The sequence below is a fragment of the Acinonyx jubatus genome, chromosome B2 (assembly GCF_027475565.1).
Source record: "Acinonyx jubatus isolate Ajub_Pintada_27869175 chromosome B2, VMU_Ajub_asm_v1.0, whole genome shotgun sequence".
NCBI lineage: Eukaryota > Metazoa > Chordata > Mammalia > Carnivora > Felidae > Acinonyx > Acinonyx jubatus.
This window is the reverse complement of record NC_069385.1, coordinates 127042997-127059186: the sequence shown is the minus strand read 5'-3', so window position 1 is coordinate 127059186 and position 16190 is coordinate 127042997. Positions and strand designations below refer to the sequence as shown.

At 41.2% G+C, this 16190-nt stretch overlaps 1 protein-coding gene across 27 annotated transcripts in view; it reads right to left on the bottom strand.

Annotated features, from left to right (window-relative positions):
* FARS2 (phenylalanyl-tRNA synthetase 2, mitochondrial) overlaps positions 1-16190 on the bottom strand; it is a 553641-nt gene that overhangs the window by 125890 nt on the left and 411561 nt on the right. The window lies entirely within an intron of this gene.

Sequence of the window (16190 nt, the reverse complement as noted above, 5' to 3'; positions counted from 1 at the left end):
ATTGTTAGAAAGCTCTTTGTATGAGCTGAGATCAACCTCTTATAATTTTCTCCTACTGGTCTTAGTCCTGCGCCTGAAAGAGTATATTCCATTTTCATCATGAAATTGTCTCTTTAAAACAACATAAAGTAAACAAAAAGCCAGCATCATTGGGTATGGAGGAATAGAGAAAACTAGGTGAAGAGTACTGGATCAAACTGATAAAGAGAAGCTTCTGTGTGATGAAGAAGCAGTGAAAACAGGACCCTTCCAATCTCTTCTTTGTCCAACTGCCTTTGAACTATGAGGGGACAGACCCAGAGAAATCGCTGGAGAGCAACAGTTATATAATTTGACAAGTACATAATAAGTGCCTACTCTGAGGAAGGTCTCTTGTTAGTGCTAGGTGCAGAGATGAGGTTCCTGTCCTCAATATCTCATGTTCTGCCAAGAGAAATAGACAAATCCAGATCTAAACACAATACAATGTCCATTATTCAAAACATTTACAGTCATGGAGTTATGGGTTACTTTGTGCTTTTGAGATGACACTTTTTATGAATTAATTATTCATCTAAAATAGAAGTAGAGGAAATCAAAGGAAGTCAATTTTGGGATATGGATATACCAGGGAACTCACTGATGCAAGACCAAGGAGAGATATGTAGACTCTCTTGGTCATGAATCCATGCCCAGGACTTGGGGGCTGATTTCCTGGGTGGGAGGTGATGCCCTTCCCTAACATGGCCCTAATGGCAATGCCAGCTGTCTTGAGGGCCAGGCCAGCTCAGAGGACATTTTCTAAGTGGGATTGAGTTGAAGGGGTCTACTTGGCTCTTAGCCACTCAGATATCTTTGATTTCTGGCCCTTTCTCTCTTCTTCTAGTGCAGGAGAGTTTCTATCTTCAGCATAAAATTAGCATAGAGATGAAGCCATTCCAGGGGATATACAGTGAATTGACACAGCAGACATTACGTTTTTCATTTCTAAAATGAAAAAGTTACCTTTTTTCTTTAAAATCCCAAGACTGCCACTTAATTTGTGTTAGCCTGCACTTCCACTGTTGCTCTGTCAACAGTGGACCAGTGCTGAGGAAGGCTGAAGAAGGTGGAGGAAGATAGCAGCTGTGGGCTGTGAACAGAGTCATCTATCCATGGGGACACCTAAGCACCTGCAGGGCATGGCACTGGGCAGCTTGTGGACAGTTCATCCTTGGAGCCTCTAGTAGACACACTGATAATGGCCCAGGAGCGAACAATAGTGCTGACCAAATCTTGTCTCAAGATATATAGGGCAGAACCTGGTCCAAATTCACTCCTGTCTGTCTCTGACTTCCCTCACATCATTTCAAAGGCTTCTTCACTCTCCTTCCTTTTCCTACTGGAAAAAAAGATTCTGAGTAGCTAGGCTGGGACGAATGACAAATTTGCCATGGAACTGGCCCCACCTCTTCTTCCTCACCAACTTTTGTCTTTTTTTAGGTTTTCTCACGTCCCTCCTCTCCTCTCTTTTAAGCTCTTAAATTCTTTCCACTTTTTCATTAGTGGATTGCTTCTGATCTCATCGGAAAACATTCTCTGAATCATTAACAATATAAGATGCTATGGAAAGCTGTCTGCTGGTGGCCCCAAAGGCAATCTCTCTTCAATGTCACTGTCAGAGCTTTTCAATTAAGGGAGCACAGAGTGGCTCTGAATAACACTGGATCTTTACAGCAAATGATTCCATCCAAACAGATTTAGGAAGAATGTTTTCTGGAAAGTTCAATCATCTGATTCCACGGCTAAATAGTCTAAAAGAGCTAAAAAATAATGTTATTTATGTGTACCAAGCTGGAGGAAGGTATTCTGTGTCTCTGAGAGTCATGCTGTTCCTCCTGGGTGGGTGGGGTGGGGGTAGTGTTTTTAATGCAAAGGGAATAAATACTGCTTATTGCATATATGGAAAATGATAAATCAACATTCATATAATATAAAATCTTATTAGATCATATGAATTTAGACACTGTGAAAAACTGGACATACAATAACCTACTTTTAAAGTTGCATGTGATGAAGACGAGGTGTCTCCTAAATGAAACCTCCAACAAAAGGAGGCAGGAAGACAGACTTCTGAAGCCCATTCTAGTATCTAAAATAGCTAGACTCTGTTAAGTGTTCAGTATGTGCCAGCTATTGTTCTAAGAGTTTTATATTAACTCTTTTTTTCTTTTTTAAAAAATGTTTATTTATTTTTGAGAAAGAGAGAGAGACAGAACATGAGTGGGGGAGGGGCAGAGAGAGAGGGAGACACAGAATCCGAAGCAGGCTCCAGGCTCTGAGCTGTCAGCACAGAGCCCGACACAGGCCTCAAACTCATCAACTGCGAGATCACAACCTGAGCCAAAGTCGGATGCTTAACTGACTGGGCCACCCAGGTGCCCTGTGAGTTAACTCTTTCAATGGTTATAATAATCATATGAGATTAAGTAGTATTAGGTCTAGTTTATACAGAAGTAAAAAGGGGCACAAAGAAGTTCTAACCTGTCCAAGGTCACACATGGCCGGCAAATGGCAGGCCCGGCATTCAAACCCAGGCAGCCTTCCCCGGGCACCTTCCCTTTTGACCAGTGCTATTATACATTGCTAGCTTCTCATGAAAGAACCTGAAAAATAGCTAGTTAGCATCATTTTCTTAGATACTTATAATTTTGGTTAATTATTAAAAGTAGTATTATGCGGTCTTTACACACATTTCAACTAATCTAGGTAACACTTGTTCCTGAATTAGTTGAAATGGCAAATGCCAGAAATGGGAATGGCCTCAGTAGACAATACTTCTCTCTCTGACTACATCCTGAGAGGAATCCTGGGAGGCTCCTTCTGCACACAAGGGGTTACATGAAGCTTTGGAAGCTGGCAGTATGGGTAACGACTTCCACATTGCTGTTGGAGCAAGTGTAACATATAGCACAGAGGTGTTACGACAATGATTGTCATATTTCATAAATTACATTCTGCTATTCACAGGGAAGTCCCTGCAAAACTAAAGCAATAATATGCATACAGAACAGCAGTAATAATATTGTAAGCAATGCATTGTAAGGATGAGGACATATAACAAATGAAAAATACAGTCTGTAATAAAAGAGCTGAGAGAAGAAACGAATACTGTGAAAAAAACATGTTGTGAATTTAAAAACATGTTGAGACAGAATAACTCATGGTAAGAAGTTAATAAAAAATTACAGTGGCCTGGATCCATGTCAAAGATAAGCCCAAGTAGAAAATCTAAGCAAAACAATAAAAACATTTTTTCCTTTTTTTTTTTTTTTTAATCAATGTAAAATATCTTTTTGTCCAGTTGAACACAGTAACTTCTGGAGAGATTAGTTCAATAAAAGGTTTCCCAATGAAGGAAGGAGGCTGGTGTGCTTTGGCAGTATGAGACCCCCAGAAAGGATCTGTGCCTAAGTCAAACCACAGGGGGACAGCCTCATCCTCATTCACAGCACCCACCACACAAAGACCTGGCTTCTCTGCTCAGCCTGCTTCCCCACTCCATCACACTATTTCAAATGTTCTCCATTATCCTCAAACCACCCTGACCTGACCTCTCCCTCATTCATCCTCAAGAAAGCCCTCCCATGTACTTCACAGAGCAGAGAGAAGCCACTCAGGTGGAGACTCCATCAATTTCCAGTCGCTGAATTGAGAAACCTATACTACCTGTCTCTCCATTCTGAGGTCAATGCTATTCACCTCCTTCAGCTTTGGGCACCATGATGTCCCGTCTTCTTTCAAGAACAACGCACCACTGGGTATGCCCTCTCTCCCTCACTCATGTAGTCAATCTCTCCTTCTCTACTGGATCCTTTTATTGACTTTTTAATAGACTTTATTTCTTAGAGGAATTTTGGGTTCACAGCAAAAATGGGAAGTAGGCACAGACATTTCCCATATACCCCGCTCCTACACACATGCATAGCCTCCCTCATTATCAACATCTCCTGCCAAAGGGGATTTGTTACAACTTGGTGAATGTACACAGACACATAAGCATCACCTACATCCATACTTTACATTGGGGTTCATCCTTGGTGTTTTTTGTTGACTTGGAAATACACAGAAGTCTACTACTTTTTTTATAAAACTTTCCTTGACTCGCACATCCCCTCCAACTACCACTTGGTCTCTCTCCTTCCCTTGAGTTGTCTCTCCTCACTGTCTCTATTTCCTCCCACTTTTTTCTCAATCCACTTTAAGCCTCACCTCTGCCTCCCCAAAATGCTCATTTCTCAATAAGGTGGCCAATGACTCTTATGTAGCCTAAATAACAATGGCTCTTTGTTAGTCATTAACAAAGTCATTACTTTTGTGATGTGCTGTGTGATATGTTGGCTACACTCAGTGTCTTGAAGTATGCATATTCCTTGGCTTCTATAACTCCCACACCCTGGCTCTCTCTCACTTGCCCAGCTCTGCCTATTCCATGCTGGTTTATTATCCTTCCCCTGGTCACTAAATGCCTGAGTTCCTCAATACTCACCCCAAATCCCTTGGTTCTCATTCCATTCTTCTAGTTGATCTTCTCCATACCCTCAGTTTCAAATATATCCTAAATGAAGATTACCCACAAATGTATATTCTAGTCCCCGTATCTCCCGTAAGCCCCAGACTATTTTGAATTGCCTGTGCAACATGTTTACCTCAGCATCTCAGGTAAGCCTCAAGGTCAATGTGTTCAAACCTATATCTCAACTACCTATGTCCTTTTTATCAATAAATGTCAACACCGTCCACCCAGTTCCACAAGTCAGACACTTGGGGTCATCCATCATCACCTCATAGTCAAATAAGTAGCAAGTTCTGGAAATTTTAGTATTTATTAATGTTAGTATCTGTTCACTTCCCTCATCACCTTGGCCATAACCTCAGCCCTGGCTACCATTATCTCCAGTGTAGCTATTGCAATAGCCATCTCTTGGCCCTGTAGCCCCACTTTCCCCTTCCAATCTATTCTCCACAAAACAGCCAAAATACGTCTTTTTGGAAACCAAATCTAGTCATGCAACATGCTTTGCTTAAGCATTTTGGGGGCTTCCTATTGCTGTTGATAAAATAAGATGTCCTTACCCAGCCTATAAGGCCCAGCATGGTCAGCCCTTGCCCACCTCTTCAGCCTGGTCGCCACATTCTCCCTTTTGTTCACCTACATTGGCCTTCTTACTGGGTCCACCATGCATCAAGTTTTTCCTGCCAGATCCTTGCTTGTGCTTCCTCAGCTTTGAATGTTCATCTCTCTCCCACCTTGCACTCAACCTTGATTCCAGTGTTCAGCTATTCTTAAAACACCACATTAATAACTTAACCCAGTTGTCATTTCACATTTATATTGATTAAATTTAATTTTTCCATCTAGTCTAGACTATAAGCTCTTTTCAAATAGAGCCGTGTCTGTCTTTGCTTTCCACTGTAACTACACACAGCGGACATTCAGTTGAACAAACAAATGAATGAATGGACTAATGAATGAAGGTGGTAACCGGACTGTGATAGAGAGAGTGCAGGATTGGTAAATGGCTTCTCTTTGTAGAGTGGGGTAAAGGAAGGTGGCTGCTCCAGTCTGGAGCAAGAGTGAGGTCTACCAGCAAGGCCTCTTTCAGAAATGACACATTCTGGCCATGTTTACCATGCCTCCCTTAAGAGAAAGGAAAGGGAAAGAGGGAGAGGAGGGAAGATAGTAAAGCAGGATTTCCAACCTCCTTTAAAATGTAAATGCCCCTGAGAAGGTACATTTTAAAGTTCATTCCATTAACTAACACATGAAATATCTGTGAAAGCCTTAGGAGGATTTGGCAACACTGAAACCGTCTTCAGTGCACCTTGTCATTTATATTACAGTTCTTTTTAACACATCTTTGTACTATGTTCTCTATATGCCTATCTCCTTCAACTGGACTATAAATTACTTGAAGCCAAGGACTGTGATTTTCTTTCCCTGCTATGTAGCATTGAAGCGACACTGGTGTCAGGCATAGCTTGGGCACTCATGAGTGTTTTTTGGTGAAGGTCAGATAGAAAAACAAGGAATTGGATAAATGTAAAGGTAGGCATGAAAAACAAAGCTGCCTAGTTTACCATTGTGTAGATGGACTAAAACGGTATATACCAAATAATTATATCACCTTGATACAGGGCACTCTAGTGTAGGAGAATGAGCAACGGGCTGGAAATCAGAAGACAATTCTGTAATTATCTATTCACCTGATTGTCACCTCTTTAAACTGTGACTTCCTTAAGAGATGGCAGGCTTTTTTTTTTTTTTTTTTTGTCTTTGCACGGGGTAAATGTGATTCTCTTCTCAATCCCTTTAATATAGTTACCAAATGAATCAAAATCTAGTTGTAGCTCTTGAACTGACTAGCAGGTTAGTGTTGTCTAGAAGTCTTGTCTCTCTGGGTAAGAATCCTGATGGTAAAGTGATACAGTAGGACAATATGCTCTCCAAGATCTTTCTCTCAGGTCTAACATTTGATGAATATATAATTAAACATCTGAACAAGGAGAGAAAAGCTGGGGACAGCCAAGGAGGAAGTAATTGTGTTAATTACAGTAAGTCAAATGGGACTTTAAGAAATCTTCCATAATGTTCATCCTAACAGGTATTGCTAACAAGGATCACGATAAAGGAGCAACTAGTATAATACTGGTAATTTGCATAAAAGTCTCTTAATATATTGCAAAATGTTATGGGGAACAATTATAAAACAGGGGTGAACGTCGGTGCCAGGGAACCTGGTAGGTCAGGAAGACAGTAATTCAAATAAAAAAATGACCCAGTCTGAAATATGATATGAGCTTATATAAACTATTTTTACCAGCAGCATCTATGGAAAGGATGATTAAGTAATTTGACATGAATTTGAAATTATCTAATAACTTGGTTTTACCTTGGAGGAGAAAATGCTTAGTTTCTCCTAAAATTCATCTTCCTGAAGATTTCTGACAAACATGCCAGTCATATATTTTGCTAACAATGTATCTACCTCCTTCTGGAAAAATTAGTTCATTAATGGAAAATTCTTGGCAACTTCCCTCCAGTTTATATAATGTAAATGCCACCATGGCTACGACAATAATGTGCTGTGCAACATGGATTTCTCAAGGAAGCAAGTGTACAAGTAGATAATTACTTATAGTTAAATGTGGTTAAACAACAGTCTCAGACCCCAGAAGGATACATCTGCATAGCTCAACATTCACTTCCTTGAAGCATCTACGTGTTTTTTCTTGGTCTCAGTAACGTGCTGTGCAATGTGTATTTCTTAAGGAAGCAAGTGTACAAGTAGATAATTACTTATAGTTAAATGTGGTTAAACAACAGCCTGAGACCCCAGAAGGATACATCTGCACAGCTCAACATTCACTTCCTTGAAGCATCTACAGTTTTTTCTTGGTCTTAACAATTGGGGATGAAAATCTTTCAAAAATGTGTTGTTTCCAAACTCTGCAGAGTAATAACCATAATAACCTAGTAGTAACCACCAATGTTTATTGAGTACTTACTTTGTGCCAGACAGTCCTCAGTGCCTTTATATGCTCATTTATATAATCCTCAAAGCAACTCTGAGGAAGGCACTATTTCTTATAATTCCCCATCTCACTGATGTGGACATTGAGGCACAGAGAAGTTAAATAACTTGCCTAAGGCAACATGGTGAGTAAGTGGTGAAGCCAGTATTTGAACCCAAGTAAGCAGCCTGCCTCAAAGCCCACACTCTTAACGACAATGCGATACCAGGCCTTTATAAACTACTGGCCATAATATAATGTAAACTTCTAGTGAAAACAGAGTTACAATTTTGAACATCAATTTTTGAAAGTGACTCTGTGTTCCCTTTCCGTATTCTCTGCTTTTAAAAACCATTAATGCAATTCAGGCTTCATGCAGCTAAATGCATAGAAATCCCAGTGCAGCACTAATAACCAAAACCCCTTTGAAGCCAGAACCTCATGCACAAGGGCAAAGGACTCCAGAACCAGTTTTACTGTTGCCACCTTCCCGCATCTTAACAGTAAAAGCCTGAGTGTCCCAAATTAAGCGGACTTCAGTGATCTGACAGGAGGGCACATATTTAAGTGATTTCCCACATCTGGTGTTCCATGTCATTTCCTCTGCTAAGCTTGATTGGACAATCTGATCAGTGCAGCAAAGTGGAAGAGACGCCTTCACTGCACCAAGTGATCCTGAATCTGAGCTTGGCCAGAAAGATTTAAGCTCTGAGGCCCCCATTTAGATAAAGTCTTCTCCCTAAAAAGGTATAGGAGTCAGGCTTCTAAGCTGAGGCAGAGCTGGTAGCTGAACAATAATAAAGGGCACTTCCTCTTATGGGGGGAAATATACACCCATAAAAAGAGGCCTAGGGGATAAAAGCTGAAAGGAAATTTCAAGGCTTTTACGTATTATTATACATTTTTCTACAGTATTATATACATAATAAATGTATACACGCCTATACATATAATGCATGTAATATACATATACCCACAATGTATAATGTGCATGCATATGTTATACGTATTACATAGTAAGATGTGAAATGTGTAACATTTTGGTGCCTGTAGTGTATTGATAGAATATTACAGTATCTGTCAAAGCCAGTCAGGTGACACTTGCTGGTTGATCAAGATACACAGAATATGGGTAACCATTCATAGGTTTTCCATTCTCACTAGGAAACACCACATGGATGCTTAAAACGGCTATACCAGAGAACAAATTTAAGGACAAACACGCTATTGGCCTAGGCTTTGTTTCAAAGTGTCACTCACTGCTCTGGCAGGTGGGCAAGGATTAGAATGACAGAGGAGACTGCTCAAGCATCTCATTCACTCAGCTTATCTCCTCCTATTCAATGATGGGCAAAAGAATGGTCCCCCACAGATGTCTGCATCCTCATCCCTAGAACGTGGGAGAGGGGACTTTGCAATTGGGATTCAGTTAAGGATTGTGAGATGGGGGATGTCAATTATTTGGGTGGGCTCAAGGTGATCACAAGAATCCTAACGGAGGGAGGGAGGAGGGTCAGAGTTTGAGGAGATGAGATGCAAGAGGCAGAAGTCAGGGTTATGTGAGGAAGGGGCCACAGACCAAGGAAAGCAGGCTACCTTTAAAAGCCAGGAAAGGTAGGGGACTTTTCTATATTAGAGCCTCCAGCAGAAGGAAATAGCCCCTGGCGATGCCTTGACTTCAGCCCAGTTCTGATTTCAGACCTTGCTTGACCTGCATAGCTGTAAGGTAGTAATAAATCTGTATTGTCTTAAGCCACTGAGTTTGTGGTAATTGGTTAGTGCAGTAATAAGAAAGTAATACAGCTACTACAGAGTGAAAGGAGGGATTCTGGGCACAAAAATAAATGAGAAGAATCATTTGAAAGGAATATTACAGAAACGGTAAGGAAACAGGGCTTTCTCAGATCACACAGCAGAAACTCAAACTTTACTAGGCTTAAGGAAGAAAAATTTGGCTAGAAAGACATAGTGAGAGAAAAGCATGGAATTTGAAGGACAGGTGCCTGAGTAGACCCACTGCCTGCACTCAAGCACCGTGGAGAAGGAGGCTTCCAACATACTGAGTAGTGTAGGGAACATATAAATCTGTTCTCCACAATCTTTATAATAGCTGGGTTCCACCCTCAGGAGCTTCAGATCTTTAGGTCTTAAAAGACTTTTGGTCTTATGATTTTCCTCATCAAACCTTCAGTTACTCCTAAGGGGAAAGGCACTATCCCAACCCCAGGGGCAACTAATGCAGTCCAAGCCATTATTCACAAAGATGTATCGGTCTGACAACATCTTTCTTGAAGGATAAATATTTTAAATAGCAACTCCAGGAAAACATTTTAAAATTCTGATTTAATCTTCCTGAAATTATCAGCTAACACTGCAGAGAAGGATTGAGAAAGGGCTGGCTGACCTATGATCTACCAAGAGGAAACACTTGGACGTGGCAGAGGTTCAGGAAAGGTTGCGATGACCCATCAGAGATCCTTCCCCTCCCGTGTCCCAGCTGGGCTGGGGCAGCTCTGTTTTTTCAGTGAGCCTGCTCCTGCCTCTCCCAGAAAGCCTGAGGACCCTAAATGGACTCTGATTCCATGGCCAAAGGGCCATCGATGGGCATCGCTCATTCTGTTAGTGATGTCATCGATGCTACCAAAGAGCCTAGGGCACCACTGACACTGTACTTACATACGGCACCCAGGTCAGGCACACCTGAGACCACCAAGAACTGCCCAGCCCTGCTGAAGGCTAATGTCACATGTAACAGAAAACTTCTGAATGGTCACCGAACACAAGTTTGAGTCAGAGCAGAGGAGATGCAAGCTATCCTTTGCAAATTTTTGCCCAAGTAGCTGCTGTGATGGAAGGCATTCCAGCTGGGCTATGTGCTCAATGAAGGGGGCTTTGTTTTGTTCACTGATACATCCTCAATGCCCAGAGAGCCACCTGACACAGGGCAGGCACTCACGTTTGTGGAATGAGCAAATGAATGAATGAAAAGAGGCTGGGATGCGTTTTTTTAGAATTACAATATGGCAAATCCTTCAGACTTAACTCACTGGAGCTCTTCCTGGTCCCTGAAATGAGATCTGTGCCCCTTTGAGCCCCCATAAGAGGGCTCTCATATGTTCTTCTCCTCAGACTTGTGCTGTTGTCACTAAGTTCTTCCGAGTTTCCTCTCCAAAAGAAACTGAAAACGGCTAAGGGTTGAGCCTGCCTTATCCATCATTGTATCTGCTGCAGCCAGTCCAATGCCTTCCATGAAGTAGGTGCCCAGTAAATGCCAAGAGATGTGAATCAGTACAGCATCTTTTCTTCACTTTTCCTGGAGAGATAGGGTCACTTGGATCACAGTAGATTGTAGTAAATCAATACACTCTTTTTTTTCCCCAAGCTCATAATTACCATATAAAAGAAAGAACTAATGTAAAATAAGAAGTGATTCTCCAATAAGAAGATCCAGATTTATCAATATCTGAGGTTTTGCCAGAAGTGATAAGCATTTTTAAGTCAATTTCTCAATACAAAAACCTTGATATTAATATAGATATATATGCATATACATAGGACTAGATTTACTAATAGGCTTTCCCTATCTTTGAAGTAAGAGAAGATAAAAATAAAATGCAGATTGCATTGAACAAATAGCATATGGCATGCTTTATAAATATATACGTTTTTGTCTCTGTCTCCCTCACACACACAAACCCCAAACTCTGTCTTTCAAGATACTGGCCCCTTGCCCTACTTTGAGGTACCTAAACAGAAAGCTTTGGGATCTCTGATGCTATCATTTCCTTACGGGCGTCTGGGGGAAGGCTTGTCTGTTACCACCGGTCAGGAAATGCACTGGATGCTTGTTCCTCAGAACACCGTGAGATACTTTTGAAGCCCCTTCCCATCAAAGCTGGAGGGTTCTCTAACCACATTAGCTACACCTTAGGTCTCACCATTTGCTGTGCCTGGAGCCAGGTACCCAACAGGGGCTGCAGATGCTAACAAGCGCTGATCAAAAGACTCTGTCAATAGAATTCCCTACTTTTCTCTTCTTCGCTGAACATTAGTGACTGAAAAATGAAAGGGCCGAAGGGTAGCTGCGCCATGGAAAGTGGTCAGGCAGCACAAACACATGCCAGTCTTTTGATTTCTACATGTGATGGGAAATTGGTGCTTTGAAAGAAAGAGGGAGGACAATTAATATTTATCGGCTTTGTAGGAAGATAAAACAAATTTATTCTTGAACAGTCCTGCCAATTATTCCTTGATAAAAATGAAAACTAAATTTTAGAAAAGTTATATTTGCACATATTTGGAGAGCCGAATCATTCTAATGGCTTATTCCCAAAGACTGCAGCCCCCAGCCCAATCCTGCCATAGTCAACTTCCCAGTGGCAACCTGCGTTCACCTCTTCCAGGGGATGTGCTTGGTATTTCTCTCTGGATGTTTAAATAACAGACTGTTATTGCTATGTCTTGTTGGAGTTTTGTTTGTTTTTCGTTTTCAGCATTATATATTAGCTCTGCATACCAGAAGAAAGGCACTGAGCTCCTCCACACCCCATTCCTCCCACACCACCATTCTGCACGTGCGTATGTCCCACCGTCATCCCAATAAAAGCACGTTGAGACTTTAGTTAGCTCACCATTCAGTGAATGCAGAGACTATGATTACTTTTCTTTTTCTGTGCAACTTTTTGTTCTCCCTGGCTTTAGTAACCATGTTGATTTTCATCTGTGTTGTTTCTACAAATGTGTGCATTTCCATGCTCTTCTCCTGTTGTGCAGGGGGTGGAAGGCATGGTGCAGCGGTTATGAGTGTGTACTGCCTTGGGTTCAAATCTCACTTTGCCACTAACTAGCTGTGTAACTTTAGACTAATTATTAAAGCACTGAGTGCCTCATTTGTACAAGGAAGATAATAATGATCATCTGTCTAATAACTGCTACTCTTCAGATTCAACTAAATTGTATCCGATATACAGTGACTTTGCAGTAAGTATAAGTGATGATGGCTGTTGTTAAGTATTCAATCATTATATCCTGCTAAAGCCTCCCCTGGCGCCTTTTGATCTGCTCCAATTGGATGGATCACCCTCTGGAAGACTGCACCATAGCTAGGGCTTTGGGATGGTTGTTCTCCAGCATCCTGGGGATGCCCTTTGCCTTTCTCTGATGTGGGGTCTTCTTCCTCATGAGTCTTGTCTTGGCTTCTCACTTTGGTGGAACGTCCTCTGGTAGTCTGAAAGTACCCTTCTACCTTGAGGTTTGATGGATGGTATGGCCAAGCATCAGATGCTGGGTTGAAAATTATTTTTGTTAAGCTTTTGAAGGCATTGTTCTTCTGGTTTCTAGAGCTACTGCCAAGACATATGATGTCATTCTAACTCCTGATTCATATTCTGTCTCTCTCTCAGGTTTGAGCATCTTCTCTTTTGTCTCCATCACTCTGTCAGGCCCTGAGAGTCTTGATGTGACTCCCATTTTGTTCATTGACCCGGGTACTTAGTCTGTCCTTTCAATGTGGAAATGCACGTTTTCTTATGTTTCCTCTAAAATTTTCTTTCTCTTCTTAGGGGAACTCAACTTCAGTTTTCAACTCTCCTACTGCCTTCTGTATTTCTGCTATCAATTTTCTAATGTTTAAGAGCTCCTTTTGTTCTGTGAATATTCCACTTTTAAACAAGTCTTTGTTGTTTGTCCAAAATCATTAGCATCTTTTACTTCTCTGAGGATGTTAAAAACAAGTTCTTTTTTTTAACGTTCTCTTCTTCCTCCACAGTCTAAGGATCCTTCAAGCTGCACTTGTTTTCATTTTTGCTTTGGTCCTACTTTGCAAATGCCTGGTACTTCTTGGATATGTGTTCATATTTCAGGGTGAGCTGCTGGGAGCCCTGTGTGTTTTTGCATGTGTCTCGTGCAAGACTAGGGCTTTACTGTCACTGTAAAACTGTGCTGTTAGTGTAATAGCATCTTGACAGGTAACTGAAGTTAATGCTTGTTTCAATCCGCCATCTTTAATCAGAAGCCTATTAACCGTACTTCTTAGGTAAGGTAACTGAGGTAATCAGGAGAGGGACTTCACTGAAGAATAATTTGTATGCTCTGTTTCTTGGAGAACCCCTGTCAGTATATTAGGCTCTTTTCTCACAGGCTGGTAAGATTCCCAGAATGGCCATTCCAATCCCCTAGTGGGGTAAGGGTGGGGATGGTAACACAAGTGGCTAAGATTCAGGGAGACGAGTGGGTGAAGAAGTTGGGGGTCTCAGTATCCAGCTAGTAAACTTTTACTTCATCCACCAAACCAGAGATCCTCTGCTTTATCCTCTCCAGAGATAAATCTTTAGCCTTCTATCAAGATAAAAGCTTGTCAGTTACTGGGTTGTAGCAGTACATATTACACAGAACTGGGGAGAAAATCTGGAGTTCTGCTTCCTGTTTTAGCCCTGTCTTTACCGCCCACTCCTGACCCCTCACTCCAGAGGGACCAGTACTACTAATTAATACTGGCGTTTAGGTTGGGTTGCTTCTTGGATTTCCCCACTGCTAACTTGGATTTCAGCTTTCAGGGTCTACTTAAATAGCTACCACTTCTCCAACTGCTTCTCAGCTTCCAAAATTATGTAGCTGATGTCTCCTATTCACTTAATCTTTAATTAATTTATGCCACAATAAATAAGCAAAACTTTACTGTTACAGTAATGGTATCTTGAAAGGTAACTGAGGTTGATGCTTGTGTTCAATCTGCCATCTTTATTCAGAAGTCTGTTAACCACACTTCTTAGGTAAGGCACTTGGAGGTACCAGGAGAAGGTGTGTAATTTGTCGAAGCTCATAAAAATCAGTAAGAAATGAAATCAGAACCTGAACTCAGGTCTGCCTGATCCTAAAACCTCACCCCTTCCACAAGAGCACACTCCTCTTCCAACAGGAGTCACCTACTAGAGTGTGTTCCACTTTAAAATCAGTACCAAGATAAATACCATTAGACCTTGAAGATTCAGGTGATGTCTCTCAGCCTAATGTCGCCAGAAGGCCCCATTCCACACCTTGTTGCAAATGTTACACTTTTGCTCCATGAATTCTACCCAAAGCCCTGGCTTAGCCCTCTGACCTCAGTTTGAAAGGGTTTCTAGAAGGGAAGGGAATGCCTCCAACGGAAAGGTCCTTGACCAGTATTGTGAATGCCAACTGTTACCTTTTTCAGTGATCAAAAGACTCCCAGGAAATTAAAAAACAAAACAAAACAAAGCCTTCTCAGAAAATGTCTGAGGTCTTTCTATCAAAAAGTCAAAGAGAGGGGTACTTCTAGGTCTCACTCATCAATGGTCATGGTTATCTCCTCATGATGAACCCTGGACTCCATATGACAAACTTGTCCTGTGGGTCCCCATCAGCATTAGTCTTTTCTGCACAGCTAGAGTATCAGAGTACGGCTCTAGAATCACACAGGCTTGGGTTCGGATCCCAGCTTTGTCACGTACTACTCATGTGGACTATGAGAAAGCTACATAAGTTCTCTAAGCCTTGATCTTCTCTGCTATAAAATGACAAGGGTCATAGCAGTCACTTCATCGAGCTGCGATCAGTTTAAGTGAGATATTGTATATTAAGCATAATATCTAGTGGTCCATGGTAAATAAATTCTAAGTGATATTTTATTTTTCTTGTTATCACCACATTCAAGAAATGTTTATGCAGGGGCATGTGGGTGGCTCAATTGGTTAAGCGTCCAAATCCTGGTTTTGGCTCGGGTCATGATCTCCCAGTTTGTGGGTTAAAGCCCCATGTCAGGCTCTGCACTGACAGTGTAGAGCCTGCTGAGTATTTCTCCCTCTCTTTCTCTGCCCCCCCCCTAGCTTGCTCTCTGTCTCTCTCTCAAAATAAATAAACAAATAAACAAATGTAAAAAAAGAAATGTTTATGTATATACACACAAAAAAACTTTGTAACTGTATACTGACAAATGCTAGCTCGACTTAATTGTGGTGATCATTTCACAACATATACAAATGTCAAATCATTATGTTGTACACTTGAAACTGACATAATGTTACATGTCAGTTACATCTCAATTGAAAAGACAAAATGTTTATGTTACAAATTCACTGGAGACTAAAATATCTACTATGTTCAAAGAGTTGGATTATACTTTGTGGAGGATACAAAAATGAACAAAAATCAGCTCTACCTTTAAATGGCTTGTGGTCTGGTGCCAGGCAGGGCGAACACAGCAGGTGTCCCGCATGATGTTACTGGGAACGGATTACCCAGCAGCCAGTGCCCACAGCTCCTGGCCCTGCAATAAGCCTTGGGGGTCACTAGAAGCTGGCCCCAGTGTCTCCAGGGTTGCTCCCAGCCACTCAGATCTTCCAAACAATGTATTCTGGGGATAGAACTTCGGTTATGTAAAAGTTTAAAAAAGTGAAATGATGCAAGCTACGTGAAGGATACCGGAGATAAACGATCTATTTATATTTTTATGGTGAAGACATAAATAGAAAAAAACGCAACATCAAAGAAATGTTCCTTAAAATATACACACAGCATGGATGAGAGATATATGCGCAGCACAAACACATGCTAACTATATACCTTTTCACATCAGCCATAATTCTACAAGACTCATTAAGGAAGATTTACCGACCACTGTAATTATAGAAATTAACCCT